General features: G+C 40.2%; 1 protein-coding gene across 12 annotated transcripts in view; it reads left to right on the plus strand.

Annotated features, from left to right (window-relative positions):
• Positions 1-20,910, plus strand: part of MAST4 (microtubule associated serine/threonine kinase family member 4) — a 313,227-nt gene that overhangs the window by 103,428 nt on the left and 188,889 nt on the right. The window contains exon 1 of one of the 12 annotated variants that reach the window (XM_065860159.2): positions 17,525-17,541. The exons of 10 other annotated variants lie outside the window; for them this stretch is intronic. The gene's annotated coding sequence lies outside the window, so the exon portion shown is untranslated. One more of the 12 variants, XM_065860157.2, reaches the window with a different exon arrangement.

A 20,910-nucleotide genomic window follows, 5' to 3' on the forward strand; every position in this document is an offset into this window, starting at 1 on the left:
TTTAAATGCATTGCATTAAGTTTGCAGAGATAAGATTATAACTGACATGGAAAATTCCAGTTGAAAATCTACTGACACTGTACTTCATGCATTGATTGGGGTGTTGGGGTGAAATAAAAAGAATTTAATTGCAAAATTCAGACTCATTGCTGTAGAAATTGAGAAAGGCAGTGTAAATAAAAATGTGATGTAAATGGAATGTTGCTGTTTTGGTGGAACTGAGGAGTCAGTTTATGCTAATTCCATGTATTTCTAGAAAAGGTGACAAGGGCACAGTCATTACTAGCCTTGACCAGTCCTTTCATCCACTTCCAGTACAAGCATATCATTGGCTTTTGTAGGCAAACTTTTGAAATTTGGTACGTAAAGTATGCAGACCTTTGCAAAAAGTGGAACCTTGGAGATTTTTCCAAGTCTCTTGCTTATTGGCTCACCTAAAAATGCATTCTGAGAAGTCAGACAGCAGAGGAAATAATTTCTGAGGAAAAATGGCCTTATTCATGTCCCCTAAACAGGTATGATCTGTAAGAGGCTTCATTAAAGTAATTCTTTCTGAAATACCAAAAATTATCATGTGAAGTAAAAGGATCAGCTTGGAATCCACACTCTGTAAGAGAGGAAAAGAAATAGAGAAACTAACTGTCTATTCTGTGGATGCAGTTAATACTTGGGAATGTGTTCATGGGGTGTTCTGCTTAGGAAAAAAATGATGATAAAGGCTGGAGAATATCAATTAGACTTTGACTTCTATTGCAAACTGAAGACAAAGAGTGGAAAAGTCAGTCTCAGAGATGATGTTCTAGGAAGGTTCTTAATAAATTTCATTGGTTTGAATGCTGTGGACAACAGTGTTTCCCTCCAGCTAGTTACGATGGACCTGATCCATTTGCTCTGCTGGTGTTTTTGTACTGGTGGCAATGGATTTAAGTGTGAAAGAGGAGTTTTGTAATTGTGAATCAGGTCAGATATGTGTCTGCCTCTCAGTGAGTGTGTGGGAAAAAAAGCTATGTGGATGGCATGGAACCAGAGAAGGATTAAAAATAATCTTTACAATTTGCAGTTTCCAGTAGATGGAGATTAATTAATTGAGAAGATGATGTGATATATGTGTTTTAGTGTTGTGTGGTAATAGCTGTGTGACAGCTGCATTCATCCTCTGCTTAGTAGTTGTGTCCAGTCCTGTCTAAAATAGTATTTCTTCAGGGCCTGCATCTACAAAGTAATGCTCGGATTTACCTAAATTGTAACACTTAACCCTTTCATTTTATGGGGTGTTTTCAAGAATAGCTTACATAGGTGTAAGATTTTTTTTTTTAATTGTATATTCTTGGTAAATTATTGATTATCTTTTTTCCCCTCCTCTGATAGAGCCGTATTTATTTTTAAGTCAGTCTAGGCACTGTTATAGGACACAGAACATTTTAGATCTATTTTTGTTGTAGGGGAGGGATAGTGCAGGATAAAATAGATGTTTTCTTTGCTTAAACAATGATAGGCACTGCTAGTTGCCTTTAGGAAACAAAGGGCCCACCTTCTGAGAGAACAGACACTGATGTAAAGAATGCTTTTTCTCTTCTCATTAACTGTCACTTCTGCAGGCCTAATGGAGTGTACAATCTCTTGATCAGTTAAATTCACCTTTATTTTCCAGGCTTTCATGCACTGTTACATGTTTGTCAGGTCTTCTAAAAGCCTTTGTGAGAGACATGTATTTTGCTATTATTCAAGCTTTGAAAGCTTTACTGAAAGGGTTAGCCTTTTCTTCTGTGCTTCTTATGGTGTTATGGTCTCTATTTCAGGGTCGAAAATAAAATTTGAGGAAAAAAAAAACCCACTGCTGCATTCAGAGCTAAAGTATTTGGCATGGGGTCTTGGTGTCTGTAGCCCATATTGCACTTCTCACAAATGACTTCTGATAATTGCAGTAACATTTCTTGATAACCCCTACAATATATCACAAAGCTGACTTACTATTTTGTATTAGGCTTGGAAGGCAAAGCGTAAACTTAATGTTCCTTCATGTCAAATCCTTCAGTGAGCTCAGTGGTGGAATCTGTAATGATTTGAACTGAGGTTTGTTGTGTTCTAGGGGTTATAATGAAAACTGTCTTTGGAGTCCTCTGTGCACTCCTTAGCTCCTGTTTCTGAGTCACTTGGCTTATCCTAAAAATCTGTGGGATTTTTTAAATTTATTTTTATTTTGTTTATACCTCCTTAGTTAGTAATAATAGAAATATCTGCATGAAGAACAGTAATTTCTGGTTGAAACACGGGTAGTTCTTGGTTTGACAAATAGTTTTGTTAGCATTGCTTTTTGCTCACTTTGTCACATGTGATGACACTACTAGTTTTCCTTGTGTTCTTTTTGAAATTTTTTGTAAGATGCTTCATTTGGGTTCGATGCAGTTTTGTCTGTGGTGCCACTTCACGTGTCATATTTAACATAAAGGTTAGAGATTGTTTTAACCTACAGATAGACTACATTTGCTTTAAAAGTTGTCTACTTTTTCAATCTCTTAAAATCAAAATTGCCCACGGATTTTTTTTTTTCTTATAGCAGTGCCAATTATCCATTAGAACATTTAAAATACATAAAAATTTGGGATTGTTACAATCACAAAGCAAAACACTCCAAACTGCAATTTCATAATTTGTTTTTTGTTTTCTTAGCTTTATTTTTTCTCCTTTACGTATAGCACTAACTTATTCTGCAGCCTTTATTCTCTAAGTGATCCATGTTTCCTCTGATGTAAACCAGAACAACATTTTTTCCTGTTGATAGCTAATGTCCTTTTTAATCTTACTCATTTACTTGGTCTTGGCTTCTACTCTTACGTTCCTCTTGGATTCTCCCTGCTTCTTCATTCAAGTCCCCCTTGATTTTAGTTCTCATGTTTAGCACTCCACAGTGACATGCAGGAACTGGGATTAGTGATTGAAAGGATAACTGCAGTCAGTATCCGTGCATTTGAGAAGCAGCAAGCTCTTCAGAGGTTTCCGGTGCTAACCTCGGAGTCTCTACAGAGCACATTGTTTGAAGTACTTGTCCTTTTCAAAATTCCTTAGTTTTTTTATATATAGTTGTCCTAGTTTCGTAAGGATATTAAATAACACTTCTCTGACACCTGGGTATCCTCCTTGACCAAAACATGTAAAAACAAGGGAACAATTGCCTGTAAAAGTATTAAGATATTGTTCTTCTCTTAAGTTCCACTGTCAGAAATAGATGGCCCAGTTTAGCAGCACTGCCAAAACTATGGTCTTCATGTAGGTGCTGTAAAAGAAAAAAACAAAAATGCAAGTGATCAAATTTTAAGAAAATGTTTAAGTAGTCAAAACCACAATCTTAATCTCGTAAGTGACCCTTAGTTAAAAGATAGGGCTTGTGGCATGATTGGTGACCAGTAGTTCCTGTTATCAAATAATTTGTTTTCCTGAATTTGGTTTTCAGCTATCTGGAACCTGGTAGTTTTTTAGAATACCTAGCTTGTACAATGTGTTCAAGTGCTATATTGTGTGGAGATAAATGTCATGTTACAATTCTTCTGGTAGTATTTTATCCCTAGAAAGCTGGAACTTCACACGTGCATATGTTTTTGCATATCTTTTGTGCATTTGAATATTCTTGATGTTCTCTGCAGATAAATGATACTATATCAAATACAGTAAAGTATCTGAAGGTGCTTACAACTGATCCAGTTTCCTCTCCTGTCCTACCATGTAACTTTTTCTTCCTATGTGAAAAGCAAGGGAGGTATAAAAAGTGTATAAACTGTCTGCTTGTATTAACATCTGTTTTGAGTTCTTTTGATGTGAAAAGTTTTTTAATGTATTTCATCTCTTTGCTTTAAATTGTGCCATAAGAAGGATACCATTTCACTTGCTCTAAAAAAGCCTAGTTGTACACAAGTTCTGTGGGTACGTTGGGGAATTTCAGTCAGAATTTGTGTGCAGAAGAACCTGAAAATAATCCCTATCCTCTTATGTTTTCTGAATACAACACTCATGGGCACAGCTGGAAAATTTAGGTTATGAGTGGAAAATTGATTTTAGGACTCCAATGCCCCTTGTGAACAGAGTTTCCTAGTTTTAAATTACTTCCAATTTTTCAAGATCTTAGTAAATGTAGAGAAGTGCAAGAAAGGAAGGAGTAATATAAATGAAAAATTAGGAAGAGCAAATTATTGCAACCAGGGTGAAAGCTATATTTTATGATACTCTGATTCCTTAATAGTTGTGCTGTTTCCTTTTTTGGTTCTTCAAGACACGGTAGTGTGTTTGTGTTTAAACATACAAGATTATCATTTGGCGTGAGCTGTGTAGTGATCAACTATGTTGTGTTATTAGACTGTATCTGTGACAGTTTGACAATGATAAATAGCAGATTTTAACATTCAAGCATGAAGCTGAAGAGCATTTTCTTATTTTGTCACTTTTGCCATGAATATTTTCTCTTGTCTGTAAGCTGTAGTTAAAAATTGTTCTTAGGACAAGGTGGCTGAAAACTACAATTTTCTTGGATTGGCTGGCAACAGAGGACAAGATCTAATGTAAAATGTATCACGTTTATCACTAGGTAGGGGGTGTTACTGCGTTTGCATGCTCTTCTTTGCCATAGTGATGAGAAATTTAACTCTTAAAGCTCTTTGTATGGGTTGGCTGGAAAGACCTCATTGTGTTTCTCCGTGATCTGAATATAGCAGTCCCTACCTCAGTTTGACAATGTGCCTGCTGAAGTGATAATGTCTTGATTGACTGTTAGCTTGGTTCCATTTCATTTCTTGAATAGCACTTGGTTGACTTTCTTGTTTGTGCTTTGGAATACTGCATAGATCATCTTTCAGCATCGATTTCTTTCATGAGTCTTTGCATTTTGGTTTATGTTGCTCACTGTTTGCTCTACCAGTAATGCCAACTTTGTTGCTGTGCTGTTTGTCTTTTTTACGTTGTCTTTAAGCTCTCAGCAAAACCCTGTTCTTATTGAGCTTGCAGCTGAGGACTTGCTTTTTGAGGTTTTGAAACAGAATTATCATAAAACAGCCGCTTTGTGTATGTGCATTTTATTTTCTCCCTTTCAGTTCACTGGTACTTATTTGTGTGTGTTCAGGACTGTGGTCTTTCTAATGGTTTCTGTAGCAACTCCTTTGTTTTAACAGAAAGAATGGAACATTCCATTTGGTTCTTTAGCACTGCTGCAAAACATAGTCGTGTATGCTTTTTGATTGCCGGTTTCCCCCTCAAGACACCTTCAATTACGTCAGTATAATTTCTCTCTGATGTGAAGTGTATCTGACAAACCAATGCTAAGGTGATCTGATATGAACCCAGTAAAGCTGGTTAGGCTTATAGGTATGTGGAGTGTGTTCCTGTCTTTAGGCCCTGTGGAGATGCAGGAAGAAGATTCAGGCACTTTTAAATTGATGTGTTCTGCAAAGGAGCTGTTCTGGGAGAAAAAATGGTATTTAAAGCACCTATTTTTCATGTGTATTCTCTCTAGCATCACTCAGGGAATGCAGTAATCAATGAGAATCCTGTCAGATATTAATCCTTGCATTTTTCTCCTTCAAAATGCCCCAATATTCTTTGTTCAAATACTGTAATGATTATTTGTGTTCAGCAGGATGCAGTCAGGGAGAAGAGGGCAGCACCATAACAGTGCTAATGGGACTGTATCTGACACTCTCATGTTAAACTGCTGAGCAGTTTGAGCAACCTGTTAGTTACATGTTTTTATGTAAAATTTAACATCTGTGGTGGTGTTGCAAGAGCGGGATCCAAAAAGTTACCTCAGATAATTTTTTCCTTTGGCAGTAGTTTTTGTTGCTGGACAGATTGATTGGTGCATGATACAGTCCTGGCCTTTGATTTCTGTTCTCTTTGGGAGATTGATTTCAAGGTTTGTTTTCTTACTGTTTAAAAATTGAAGCCACACGTACGTTTTTTTTATTGACTTGATTTCTAGCCTTGGCTATAAGGCTTGCCAGATGTAGTGTAACACAACGCTCTTTGTCAGATAGCTGACAACACATTACTTTTATCTAGATATAAAATTTTTAGAAAATAAAAAATCTTTCTTGTTGTGCTTTGGGTGTGCTGTGAGATGGCTCTCTAACAGATTTTTTTTCCCAATCAGCCGGTAGATCTTAGCATAGAGCCTAGTTAAGTATTACATTAAAGGCCTAAATTGAAGGCAGTGGAGATCAGTAAGAAATGAACATCTTATTAGTTAAACGCCCAAACAAACAAGCCAACCAACCATTCTAGGCCAAATAAACCCCAAAATATATTACACTTGCTTGAAACTAAAGCTGAGAGGAATGAACTGTGTTAGAATTTATCACTTGGTCCTGCCTGCACACTTGGCACACTGAATTGCCTACTGTCTGAAGATCTTGGTCTGTTTTACAAAAATAAGTGATTTGAATTCAGAGTACTTTGAAGTAATGGAGACTATGATGAGAGAAAATACTACATTGTTACCTCTCATGCCAGTGCAAGGCTTGGATACATTTGTCTTATATTGTCAGAATGGTAAGTTTTGAGCCTCTGAACTTGTACTGAAGTTGTCCAGCTCTGCTTAAATTAATCCTCTTGGTTTTCTCATTGATCTGTTACCTTCTTTCATGTCACTTTGAGTAATTTGATTTTCCTCACTTCAAGTGTTGTGGAGTTTTCAGTGTCATTTCATGTAAGCAGAACATGTTTTACTATCTTTTTTAAAAATTTTATTTAAATCTATGTTGTTGTGATGGTTTTTATTCTTCCCTCTAACTCTGTGAAATTTTTTTTGTAACAGACTATGTGCCACCTCCCTCACTCCCTGAACATCCTGGGTACCTCTTTTTGCCTATGTAGAACCAAACTGATTTAATGTCTTAAACTGACCTTTCTGGGAAAAGGGCTCCCAGTGCCTGTAAAGGCAATACTCCTTCTCTCTTTATCATAGTAGTGAAAGGCTTATTAACCAATCTGCAGCTATAACACTGAGAACTTGAAACTAATTTATCTTTTGAGTCTCCCTAGATCTTTCTATTTTCCTCTTTCCCAGTATCTTGTTTTCATTGAGACAAGGGATAGCATTTCATTATGTCTTAGGTAAGCTGAGGCACAGAGAAATTTATTTCTAGAAGACTACTGATGACCATGAATTTCCTGGTTGTCTGTCATTAGCCATGAACTCATAACCTTAGAAAAGGTCATTTTGTCTCGTATCAGCTATAACAAAATAAGGAGATGTCAAAGTTCGAGAACTTAGAGCTTTAAGTGTGAAGTAATACCTGGACAGAACTTACCTAAGCACCGATCATTTTTGTCAAACATCTATCTCATAGAGGTGGTCTTGGTAGTGTTCAGAGATCTGTTCAACATGTAACCAATGCTAGGAAGCAGTGTGCACGAATAAATGTTATGACTTATGTAGTATGCTGTATTTATGAGTTGTGTCTATAATTAATAAAATCATAACTGGATAATATGATGAATTAGTGTTGCAATGGTACTGGTTAAATTTTTAGCAACATGGAATGATGGGGTTCTGTATCTGTCCCACAATATTTCCTGCCTCCTTTGCAGTATGTTTCGTGATGGCAAGATGTTACAATTACACAACAATTTACAGAGCGTTTAATGAGGCATCTAGCAGTAATCATTTCAAACTCTGTGTCCTGCCCTTTCAAGTGATCAGAGTTTCATGGGTGGTTCTTGGTTGCAGAGAGTGTGATTTCAAATTGGGTCCATCTTTTTAAAACACCCTGCACTTTGAAGCTGTCAGAAGTTGAATGGTGTCCTTTAATTATGGTGTTTTGGCCCCTGGGAAGCAATACGGGGAAAAATCAGACCAAGATTTTTGTTTCTAGATTCGATATTTGCTTTGTCTCTTTGTTGTATTTTCTCTGTACTCTCCCAGCTATGTTTATGCAGCTCTCCTAAAAAGATTAATGGTGACAGAGAGGAAATTTGACTTTGTGAAGGACTTTGTTTTTTGACCTTTTTCTTACACTGGAATAAAAGGAAAAAGTTTCTGAATCTTTGAAGCATTTAAAAATTATGCAATGTTGTGGTTTGATTTTTTTTCTTCCTTTTTTATATTATGTCTCACTAGAGCTTTGTCTTTTTAAATATTATTTGTGTGTTAGCACAGTCCCATGTTTCACTTAGAAAATGTTGAATTGCACTATTTGTGATATTTTTTTTTGGTTTTGTTTTTATTGTTTTGAGATAAAATTCTGGTAAAGTTGATTAATTTCAGAACCCGTTTTTACTTTGATGGACTGACATATTCTATCAGCATGCTATTTCAAAACTTTTCTCACTATTTTTAGCATGAATAATGAAGAACAACATATCTTGTCAGGCAGGGAAAAGGGGGAAGGTCTTTGTATTCACTCATTATCTTGGAGAAATACGTCCTGTGTTGTCATACAATATTAAAGAGAAAGGCCTTCCCTTAAGCTGTTTTTTTTTTTTTTTTTTTTTTGAGGAAAATTTGGGCAATTCTGTATCACTGCAAATTTCTAAGCTGAACTTTCTTTGTGAAACACTGTTATGATTCCATGTCTGCCTTGTGATTTCTTCATAAAGCACTGTAGCTATTTAGAGTATCAGTGTGGGTAAGCACTTCCCTGGGCAGCCTGTTCCAATGCCTGACATCCCTTTCCATGTATAATTTTTTTCCTAATATCCAATCTAAGCCTCCCCTGGTGCAACCTGAGGCCATTTCCTCTTGACCTATCGCTTGCTACTTGGGAGAAGAGACCAGCACCTTCCATGCTACAAGCTCCTTTCAGGTAGTTGTAGACAGTGATAAGGTCTCCCCTCAGCCTCATTTTCTCCAGGCTGAACAGCCCCAGTTCTCTCAGCTGCTCCTCATCAGACCTGTGCTCCAGACCCCTCACCAGCCTCATTGCCCTTCTCTGAACTCTCTACAGCACCTTAATGTTTTTTTTCTGTAGTGAGAGGCCCAAAACTGAACACAGGATTCGAGATGTGGCCTCACCAGTGCCAGTACAGGGGGATGATCACTGCCCTGATCCTGCTTATCTGTTCTGATACAAGCCAGGATGGTATTGGCCTTTTTGGCCACCTGGGCACACTGCTGGCTCATGTTCAGCTGCTGTCAATCAACACCACCTGATACTTTTCTGCCAGGCACCTTTCTAGCCACTCTTCCCCAAGCCTGTAGCGCTGCCTGGGGTTGTTCTGACCCAGGAGCAGGACCTGGCACTTGGCCTTGTTGAACCTCATACAACTGGCCTCAGCCCTATGATCCAGCCAGTCCAAATCCCTCTGTATGGCCTTCCTACCCTTCAGCAGATCAACACTCCCATTCAACTTGGTGTTATGAACTTACTGGGGGTGCACTCTATCCTCTCATCCAGATAATTGATGAAGAGTTTAAATACAATTGCCCCCAATACTGAGCCCTGGGGAACACCACTTTTGATAGGCCATTAACTGGATTTGTCTCCATTAACCACAACTCCTTCGGCCCAGCCATCCAGCCAGTTCTTTACCCAGCGAAGAAAATGCTCATCCAGGCCATGAGCAGCCACCTTCTCCAGGAGAATGCTGTGGGATATGGTGCCAAAAGCTTTACTGAAGTCCAGAGAGACAACATCTACAGCCTTTCCTTCATCCACTAAGCAGGTCACTTTGTCATAGAAGATCAGGTTGGTCAGGCAGGACCTGCCCTTCGTAAACCCACACTGAGTGGGCCTGATTACCTGGTTGTCCTGTATGTGCTGCGTGATGGCACTCAAGATGACCTGCTCTGTAATTTTTCTTGGCACTGAGGTCACATGGACATGCCTGAAGTTCCCCAGATCCTTCTTCCAGCCCTTCTTGTAGATATCATAACTGTTACTAGGAAGTAGCTAAATATACTGATCCAAGAGCTCTGTTTCCACTCTGAGAGGTGCATGTATGGTGGGGCTTTTTTTTAAAACTAAGGACATGGAGAGGGACAGTGAAAGGACCTCTCACTGATGCTGTGATGTTGCACTCTTTTGCATATTTGGTTAGGTAATTGAGTGGAAGAGCTGCATCTAGTATGAGACACTATAGAGCGAGAGGTAGATTGCAAAGTGTAAAAATGTTCAAGACATGGTCTTAACAGTGAATGGCAGGCCTTGGCCATGAGCTTTGCTGCAGCTTTTGCTAGATGCAGATGGTGAGATGCTCAAGCTGAAATGTAGGGCACTGAAGAATGTGACAGGGACTTAAAATGTTGGGTGCAGATGTGTCTTGAGGAGATAGCACAGGGCTAGTCTTCAAGGAAGAGGCATGCTTAAAGATCATGGTTTGGGTATGTGTGAGGAAATGGTCTTCAGTATGACACTCAATAACATAAAAATACTGAACTAGACCTGCTGGCATTAGGATTTGTCCAGCTTGATGTGAATGGAGTTGTTGCTGTGGATTTTTCTTCTTCAGTGCTAAACACTTGCAAAGCTGTCAGGGGCCAGCTCTATTGTTCAGTGAATTCACCTTCTCTGCATGGAATTACTGCCACTGTTCCTTCTGATATCTGTATGGCAGCTAATAAAAACAGAAAAAAAGAAAAAAGGGGGCAATGGCCGCTTCATCTCAAGGTAGAAATCTCTTTGGGTAAGAGTGCATGCTTGTGTCACTTGGTATTCTTTCTTGTCTCTTGATATTGCTGTTTTCATGAGAACAACTGTACTGTTGACGGTAACTGCTGTTGTATGGAAACTGCTTGTAGTATCAAGCTTGTACATTGTTGAATTGGCTACTAGCCTATACAGCCAAAACCATGTTTTCTTCTCATAAGTGCTTTCACACTTCTGTGCCTTCAGAAATAAACTGCGTAACATGTGCAATACCTGATGCCCTGTACTTCTATGGGCTTTTAACAATTTTTTTATTTCTCTCCCTCCATTCCCAAGAGATGTCTGTTTTCCACTAGTTTGTTTCTGGGACTACTCGCCTGGGAAAGTCTCTGACTCTTTCCGTGGCTAGTTTTCTGCATGCCATCTACCTAAAACACCTTGCTATAGATAGGAATTATTTAAGATACTTCTGTTTTTCCTTCAGCTGTCCTTGTTTATGTGAATCATGTTGGCCTTTCCAAAGTCTGGTTCTCTGACTGTTGCTTTATTATGTGAACTGATAATTGCAGTTGGCTTACTCTTCTGGAAAGGGCATTCACCCCCCTGAATGTCTCATGGATCCGCAACCTGTACTTTGCTGGTAATAACTGCGGTTTCTATGAATGCATAGCCTTTTCAGTGTGTACATTTTTTTCCCTTTTTAAATGAAAGATAGTTTTACCTCTGAGACACTGATGCTGATCCTAACCTTTTTCTGTGGTTTGTGGCTTATTAGACAGCCCTGTCTCGTGGACTACATGCAGACAGTGTTTGCAGAAGGTTTTTTTTCTTTTCCTGTCATCTGGAATGTAATAGTAAGGGGCATAAGATAACGATATAGTGAAAAACCTGTATACATACAGTCTTAATGTCTCTGCATACTTCACATGTTCTGTATTGCTCCTCACAAGGCTTCTTTTCCAAACCCTTCACCAACTTCCTAGCCCTCTTCTGGACACTCTCCAGTAGCTTTATATCTTTTTATCCTGTGGCACCCAGACCTGCACACAGTGCTCCAGGTGAGGCCGCACCAATGCAGAGCAGAGCGGGACAATCACCTCCCTGCCCGGCTGGCAATGCTGTGCTGGATGCACCCAGGACACGGTTGCCCTCTTGGCTACCAGGACACACTGTTGGCTCATGTTCAACTTGCCATTGACCAGAGCCCCCAGATCCTTCTCCAGAGAGCTGCTCTCCAGCCCCTCATCCCCCAGACTGTATGTACAGCCAGAGTTGCTGTGTCCCAGGTGCAAAATCTGGCACTTGCCCTTGTTGAACTTCATGTGGTTGGTGATTGCCCAGTTCTCCAATTTGTCCAGATCCCTCTGCAGGACCTCTCTGCCCTTGGGAGTGTCAGCACCTCCTCCCAATTTTGGGTCATCGGTAAATGTACTTAGTATTCCTTGAAGTCACGAGTCTAAGTCGTTTGTGAAGACATTGAAGAGTACTGGCCCTAAGATGGATCCCTGCAGAACCCTGCTAGTGACTGGTTGCCAACCCAACATTACTCCATTTACTAGAACCCTTTGAGCCTGTCCTGTCAGCCAACTGCTTACCCACTGCACTGTGTGTTTACCCATCTGTGTGCTGGACATCTTGTCCAGGAGGATACTGTGAGAGACAGTATCAAAGGCTTTACTGAAATCCAAACAGATCACATTGACAGGCTTCCCTTGGTCAGTTAGGTGGGTAACCTTGTCACAGAAAGAAATTCATGAACCTGTGCTGGCTGGAACCAATGACGGTGGTGTTGTTCAGATGTTTTTCAATAACTCCCAGAATAATCTTCTCCGTAATTTTGCCAGGTATGGAGTGAGGCTGACAGGCCTGTAGTTGCCAGGGTCATCCTGCTGCCCTTGTAGACTGAGACAATGTTTGCCAGCTTTCAGTCATCCAAGACCTCTCCAGATTGCCAAGAGTATTGAAAAATCACAGAAAGGGTTTCGCTGTGATGTCAGCCAGCACTTTAAACACCCCTGGGTGAATCACATCAGGCCCTATTGACTTGTAGGAATGTAGCTGGAGTAGCAAATCCCATACAAGTTCCTGATTGATTAAGAGATCTCACAACCATGGTTTTCCTGCCCAGGGTTATGGGGGCCCCCAAGTCCATCATCAGTGTTGAAGGCTGAGACGAAGAAAGCATTAAAAGTCTCAGTTTTGTCTATGTCCCTGTTAAAAAGGTGACCATGCTCATCAAAGAATGGGCCAATGTTATTTCTAGTATGCCTTTTTCCATTAATATATTTTAAAAAGCCTTTTTTATTGTCCTTCACAGTACTGGCCAGCTTCAAATTTAATTGAGCTTTGGCAGCACGGATTTCCTCCCTACAATGGTGAGCACCATCTCTGTAGTCCTCCCATGTTGCCTGACTTTGCTTCCACTGACCATGTAATTTCTTTTTTTGCTGTCTTTCAAGAGTAAGATCCCTGCTCAACCAAGCTGACTTTTTGCCTCACCTGCTGGATTTTTGGCATTTTGGAATTGCCTGGTCCTGTGCTCTTAGTAGATGGTACTTAAAAAATTACCAACACTGATGGACCCCAGCACCTTAAAAAGCTTCTTCCCAGGGAATCTCTGGGCCACCTGAAATCTGCTCTCCTTATATCTAGTGTCAAGGTCTTGCTGGCAGTTTTCCTCCTGTTAGAAAAGATTTTGAACCTGACTGCTTCATGATCGTTGTGGCCAAGGGAGCCACCGGTCGCCACTTCTCCTACGAGACCCTCACTGTTAGTGAGGATCAAATCCAGGAAGGCACCTTTCCTGATCAGTTCCCTTAGTACCTGCTCCATGAAGTTGTTGTCCAGATGCTTCAGGAATCTTCTGGACCTGTTGGTGCCAGCTGTGTGATATTCCCAGTTGACATCTGGCAAGTTGAAGTCCCCCACAGGGACAAGGACAGATGATTTGGAGGTTTCAGTTAGTTCCTTGAAGAATAACTCATCAGTGTCATCATTCTGGCTGGGTGGCCTGTAGTAGACACCCACGACAACATCCGTCTTATTTGTTTGACCCTTAATCCTTACCCAGAGGCTCTCAACTTTGCCATCACCAGTACCATGCACTTCAGCCCCTCTGCTACGTACAGTGGCACCCTCATCTCTCCTGCACTGTCTATCCCTTTTGAAAGGCCTGTAGCTGTCCATCATGGTGCACCAGTCACAGGACTCATCCCACTGGGTTTCGCTAATGGCCATTATATCATATCGCTGGGACCGGGTCAAGGCTTCTAGTTCACCTTGCTTGTTCATCATGCTGCACACATCAGTGTAGAAGCACTTCAAGTGTGTTTGGTTGTAACCTTCACCTCGTGATGTATTCTGAGGAATCTTGCTGCCAAGCACCTCCTCAGGCTTTGGTGTGCCATCCTACTGCGCATCACTGACCTGCTTGCTACTGCCTCCTTCCCCCTTCCAGTCTAGTGTGAAGCCCTATCAATCAGCCTTGCTAGCCCCTGAGCAAACACGCTTTTACCCTTCTGTGAGAGATGCATTCCATCAGGTGTTAAAAGACCCGGCAAAGGACTGACTTTACCATGGTTGAAAAACCCGAAGTTCCATCAATGACATCAGTCATGTAGCCATGTGTTGATTTTTTGGGGGCCTGCCTGTTCCATTCTGTATTCTTGCCTGCTACTGAAAGGGTAGAGGAAAAAAATCACTTGAGCACCTGAACCGTTGATCAGCTACCCCAAAGCTCTGAAATCCTGTTGGATTTCCTTAATACTACTTTTGCCTGTCTCTTCCCTGCCAACATTGAAAACCACTAGTGAGTAATAATCAGAGGACCTTACCAGCCTGGGGTGTTGTTGAGCCACATCTCTTACCCTGGCCCCAGGGAGGCAGCAGACTTCCCTGTGGGTTGGGTCAGGTCAGGGTGTCTGGCTCTCTGTTCCCTTAAGAAGGGAGTTGCCTATGACAATTACTCTTCTTTTTCTCTTTACATGTGAGGTTTTAATGTGTTTGCTGGGTTTCACGTGGGGTGTGGGTTGCTTAGAGGACCCCTCCTTCCCAAAAGGGTCTTTTATCAGCAGCATCAGGTGCTTGCCCATCCAATTCCAGGACCTCATACCTGTTGTATACAGACATCTGGGAAGGTGGGGCAGGCTCAGGGTGTGTTTGCCTGCCACCCTGAGCTGTAACCTGTTTCCATTCTCCCCCATCTTCTGGGTTGCCCCTTACAACCTGGTAGCAAGAGGGTAGGGGGTCCTTTGTTGATTGCCATGGTTGATTTCTGCTCCTGCACCATGGATGGTAGACAGTGACTCCACCAGTCCGTCTCCTTTTCTGACTCTTTCATTCTCCTCAGCCTGGACACCTCCTCCCAAAGCTCTGTCACCAGGCTGAGCGGCTCCTTCACTTGGGCACATCACCCACAGGTGAGTTCACTGCTGCCATCAGTCCCCAAGCAAGCAGAAACTCAGGCACACTCTGCAGCCCAGGACCTGGACAGCTGCATCTTCCCTCCTGAGCTCAGTTTGAGTGGCTGAATCGGATCTTGCAGCCAGAGGGACTGTGATGGATGCTGAAGGTACTGCTCTTCTTCAGGTGGATACCATGTCTCCTGCTATACTGAACTCCTTGCTAGCAGGTTGTGGCCTCTGTTTGAAGTGGCAGGGTCAAACTGCTGCTCTAATGGCGTCACCCCTGTTTGATGGCCCTGTTTCCCGTGCCTGGTTGCCTGTGTTCCTGGACGCCTGCACTCCCTAGGGGCTGTTTAAATATCCTGGCAATGCCCCCGCTGTGTCAGCCTCTCTTGCGAGATAAGCCGGTTTCTGGGTGGTCCCTCTGCCCCTCTGCCTGGTGCCGGGTCTTCCCCTCTTTTCTCCTTGATCCGTGCTCTGCAGCAGAACTTACCATAACTGCCGCTGTGCTCCTCGCTTACTCATCGCTCACTGAGATAAAATGATAAACTTGCATCCCTACTTGGATTTGCCTACTAGGCTTTGTTGGCAGTTCCATTATGAAGAGTTTTAGCAGAAGACTGGCATATGGAATTTCCCTTGCAGCTGTTCTCTTCAGTGGTCCATTTCACAGCAGTCTGGCTCCGAGTTCATCGGAAAGACTGACATTAGACTGGCTATGACCCCTCTTCTCCCACAGGAGTTACGTTTAATCTGGATTGTTTCGGTGTTGGGGTTTACAGAACAGAATCACACACAGTTGTACAGATGTGGTAGAGAAGTAGTGAACTCTGGCCTCAGGGCAGGAATGAACTGGTGGGAGAGCTGGAGAGAGGAGCTGCTGAACCTTGTTACTGTTGGAAGTCTTCTTGGTGGGAAACCATGGCATGACTCACATCCAGACTTGTTCCTTGTCCAGGCAAGTAGGTGAAGCCTTTGGTACCAAGCAACAAGCGGCACAAAAGCAAGCGGGATGTATTTATGATTAAAAATAGAACTAAAGTGTCCTTTGTTGTCTACATAGGGGATAATGAATCTGGTAGCTGTCTTAGGTTTTACTACCTGTTAGTATCAAAACCACTATGTATTCTCTGCAATCCAGCAGTGTATCGTGTACCTACTCATGTTAACCCTGCCAAAGGACAGTATTGCATGAAATGTGCCCCTCTGATTATTTTGTTCTAACAAAATGAACAATTAATATATTCTGATTCAGAACATTGTACTGGTGTACTGACATTGCTGGTGTCATTAGAAGCATAGTCCATACGAGCATTTTAGCAGTCTGAAGACCCTTTTGTTTGTCTTAAGAGTAGTCACGTCTATTTGGGTATACTGTTACGCTTTTGAAATGGTATGTGTGCTGTATTGGGATTTTTTTCAGGTATCAGCTGTGTCTATTGCAGCTCTTAACTACTCTTGAAATGGATTCTGAATGAGAGACAGGGAAGAAGAAAATTTACCAATAACAGAGAAGACTTCCCAGCTTCTCAGTTTGGCACAGGATCTGATTTTACACGGGTTAATAACCTTGATAAGTGAGAACGTAGGGGCTCTGAAGATTAACACTCTTGCTAGCTAATGACAAGATTAAGTTGACCTGACTGAGGTTCTAAGCTGTGATATAAAGGAGGTCTTCTTCAAGCATCCATTTTTTAACTGTATTAAAGTTTATGTTAAAAGATAATGGGAAGGACATTGAGAAATTTAAAAAGAAATTATTAAAGGTTTTAAGAATATTTCCCAAGAGGAGAAGTGACAATGCGTCTTTTAGCCCTGGTACTTACTGGTAGTTTTAGTCAGGTATACCAGTAGTTCAGTGGTGCATTATCAGAAAACATTACTGTTGTCAGAAAAACCTTTTGCAATTGTAAACATTTACATAAGTGTTAGTTAACTAGTTTTTCTCTAATGCTGGTTCTATTAATAAGGGTTAGTTTGCACTACTACTACTACTACTATCTTTGCTTTGGTGAATATGATGTAATCTTCCCAAAGTAGCTGTAATCTTTGATTATTTCTACCAGATCTTTTTGAGTTACAAAGCTGACTCTGCATAATCTCCTGCTGAGAGTGGAAACCTTTTTGTTAAGGAGGGGTAAAAACTACTTTTTGAAAAGCGGAGTCTTAAGATCTATTTACCAAGTTGAGTAGAACTGCATTTTCAGTTAAAGAACCCTGTGATGTATTTTTAGAAGTATGAGGAAGTCTGTCTTGCATTTGTTAAACATTCTGATTTTTTCCAAAGAAGACTCCTAGAAGGAAATGTATACTGGTTCTGAGGCTAAGAAAGAATGGGAAACAGTCTCATGAATTTTCATCCTCTGCCTCATGTTATTTGGAGAAGGCTCTTGACCCATATCTTGTCCCTATCAGATGCATACCTTAAATAGCAGAGTGTACAGTTCATACTTGCTACAGCAGTGAGGGGCTGTACAAATTGAAATGTCTGTGGAGAGACTGAGACAGAATATTTAAAGTATCTTGGGAAAGAAACTAAATGGTCTTCTGCCTCCTTGGATGTTTAGCAGGTAGAGGATTTGGAACCAGTATGTCATAGCATGGAAGAATCTTTTAACTGTTGTGCTTTGTGAGATGCAGACAGCATTGGGTAAATACCTTTTGTCTGAATTTCTTCCTGATTTCAATAATGGTGCTCGTGTTGTGTATAAATTAAAACTTTACTTTCCTCTGTACTTACTTAAAAAGTAGTGAAGAGAGTATAAAGCCAGAGAAGTAACTTTTCAGATTAATTCAAGTGCTTTGACAAGAAACAGCACTATTTTAGAACTACCTTAAAAAATGCAGTTACAGGCAAACCCAAGATCTACTCCAGTTTTGGTTGTTTGGCACAATTATTCAGATGACTTAGTGTTTTGAGACTTCTTCCTGCATGACTTTTGTGTGCGTGTTTGTGTGTGTATGTTAGTGGAAAATGCTCTCATTGAATTCTAATGGAAGCAGTGGTGTGTAGAAGTGTTCCTGTTTATCTAGTTGTCACCTGTTAAAGTACAAGTAGTTCTTAGGATTTTATGGCATTGATGGACAAATTTGAGGTTTTTTTTCTGGTGTGTTCTGGTTTTTGCTGTGACATATTTTAATATTAATTACTATGTGTGTTCTCCCTCCTTTTAACAATCTGTTTAAACTATACTTCTTTCCTGTCTTAATAGTTCTTCTGTACTACTGTCTGCAGGTAACACTGGCAAAAAATAGCACTTCTAAATGATGTATCCTATGATTTGATAGTCTTCTGTGATCTGAGAAACAGACAATGTGTTCAAGATATCTCTTATTCCACATACTATGCAAGTAAACATGCATATTTGCTCACAGGCCAGTTTAATTTTTATTCATTAGATTTAGTAGACTGAGTATGTTGGAAGAAGTGACCAAGTAGTTCAGTGACAGAATATTTGATGTTCAGTACTGACCATAATTTTTATACCTCTATGTAAATTAATGTATTTTTTTCAAAGATTTTTCTACAAAAAGCTGTTAATGAATGATTTAAATGCTAAAGACTCCGTATTTCGATCTGTGCATCTGAAATTAGCTTTTAAAAATGGTCTCTTGAAGTGAAGAAAGGAAAATGTTCCCTGTTTAAGGCTTTTCAGAACAGTGAAAAGCCTGAGATGAGAAGTGTTTGGCTCTGTATGTTGGAAGTCGGCAGAGCTGTGTGCATAGTTTTGCATGTGCTTAATTGGCTTGTGTAACTGTGACCATTCTGTATGATGTCTGGAGAATAAAAATATATAGAAGAAGAGTTAAGAAATATTTTTTTGGTATGGTTCTTTCTCTAGGGACTGCCTTGGGACATTCCACAGGTTGAGTGTAGTTCGGTAAGGTTAATTTCAGAAAGCCATTTAAGTGTCAGTAAGCAGGCTAAGATGAGGTATTCACATGATTAATTGCCACAGTTCTGTTGCTATAAGACAGCCACATGAGGCAAAGTTATTCACAGCAAGCACGATGGAGGAATACTTTATGGTTATTGACAAAGACACTGTAATAATTCTGGTTGGAGACTGACTGTGCAGATGTGATTCAGTCAAACCTAGATAATGGTCTGTCAGTGTCTGTCTTATCCCCTTTTTCTTGATTTTAATTTCCTTGCTGTTGCTCAGCAAAGCCAGTAATGCTCTCATATCTGCTTGCATTTCTGTTAGTACCTTGGTAGCAACTGCAGCTAATGGTTTGTTGAGTGTGTAGGAATGAGTTTCTAGCAACTGGCAGAAAAAAGAAAGTGTATCTTGACTGGCAACCATTCTAGCTGGCATTCTGACTTGATTCACTGCTTGGCTCTTGCTGTTTTTTCACTTGGTGGCTTGCAATGTTCTCGTTCCTTTTTTTTTTTTTCTTTTTTTTCCTTGCTTGATACAGCTGTTTATTCACATGGGAAAATGTATCTCCTGTAGGCAGTCTTCTGTTCATAGTTCATTTTATCCTATAGATTTTTCCAACAACTGCCTCTCCTTTCAGAGACTTTAAGTGACAGGCCTTTTACCTGTTGCTGGAAAGAAATGAGACCACCAAATTCCAGCAATGCTACTGACCGTAAAGAAGTAGATTATTGAAGTTCCTAGGAGTTTTCTTATTGTTCTTTGCATATTAAGATACTAGTGTTTGATAATGCCTTAAGTTTGGTAAGGTCAGATAATGACTTATGTTTAGGCTGAATTTTGAAAGATAGTGGAGAGTTCATTGTAAGTGGTGTTTATTTTTATAAAAGTAGTGTTTGTGAAGTTAATGTTAATATTTGTGATTGCCCCAGAGTTTTTAAAAATGATGGCATAGTTGTTTAATCTTCAGTCCTGTTTGTGACAAATTACCTCCTGAAAATTCAGGTGACATATTTGATAGAATTCATACGGAAAATTAACTTAGAAATTTTCTTAATTTTTAAAGCAGATGGAGCAAGTGCTTTTGTTTCAGGTGGTTAAAGCATTGCAAGGCTGTTTAATTGAAAATACGTATTTAGGCTGCCAAGAAGTGAGGAATAAATTGAATCAATTTCTGGAAAAGCTGTTCATCCTAATTTCAGAATTCGCCTTGTTTCAGAATATTTCCTAGATGTATTAGAGCAGCACTTCTTCAATATGGCTTTATGATGTCTGAAGAGTATCAAGATAATTTCAGTAAAGGGGAAAGTGTGAATATGAAAGAGAAACAAAACTTCTCCAACAGTCTGATCTGCTGAAAGCCTGAGGGGCAGGAAGACCAGCAAAAGAAACAGAAATCTATAGTATTCTTTCCTTTCATTGTAGGAAAAGGAGATGCAAACACTAAGTTTTCCCTTTGTAAGATTTCAAGTTGTACAGTATCGTTACTCAACACACATATTTTTGCTCAAATTTTATATTTCTTTCTAGTTTATTTTTTGTGGTACTTAAGCAGTTCACTATGTGTGTGGGTGTGTGGTGTGTTGTTTTTTTTTCTTCCCCTGCCTTCTTTTTCTTTTTCTTGAAAAGTGTGCAGCTCCATCCATGTAGGAAAAATTTAGGGATAGATTGGTCTCTGTTCTAGAGGTTTTTCAGTACCAGTTTTAATCAGTGAGAGGAAACCACAAGAAATACCAAGAATAGACAGCCAAGTGACGCACTGCTCGAAGTCTAGGAGTCAGTCCTCCTTTTGCAGCTCCAGCAAATGCAGGTAATTTTAAGACAGCTTGCAGTGAGGTATTGCCCTAAATAGTTGTGCACATGTGATGAAGACTCTTGTGCTTCTATTTTTTCAGTTGAATCCTCTTTCAAATTTCTGTTTCTAAGAGAAAAAGCTTATGCTTTACATGTGTGAGCCTGCTTTTTTTCTGAAGTTTCGTCAGGAAAAGGTATTAATCTGTGCTAGTTAACGTAACTCTAAAACTTAACGTGGTTGGTAGTCTATTGAAGCTTTGGATG

This window comes from Patagioenas fasciata, chromosome Z (genome assembly GCF_037038585.1).
Source record: "Patagioenas fasciata isolate bPatFas1 chromosome Z, bPatFas1.hap1, whole genome shotgun sequence".
NCBI classification, from domain to species: domain Eukaryota; kingdom Metazoa; phylum Chordata; class Aves; order Columbiformes; family Columbidae; genus Patagioenas; species Patagioenas fasciata.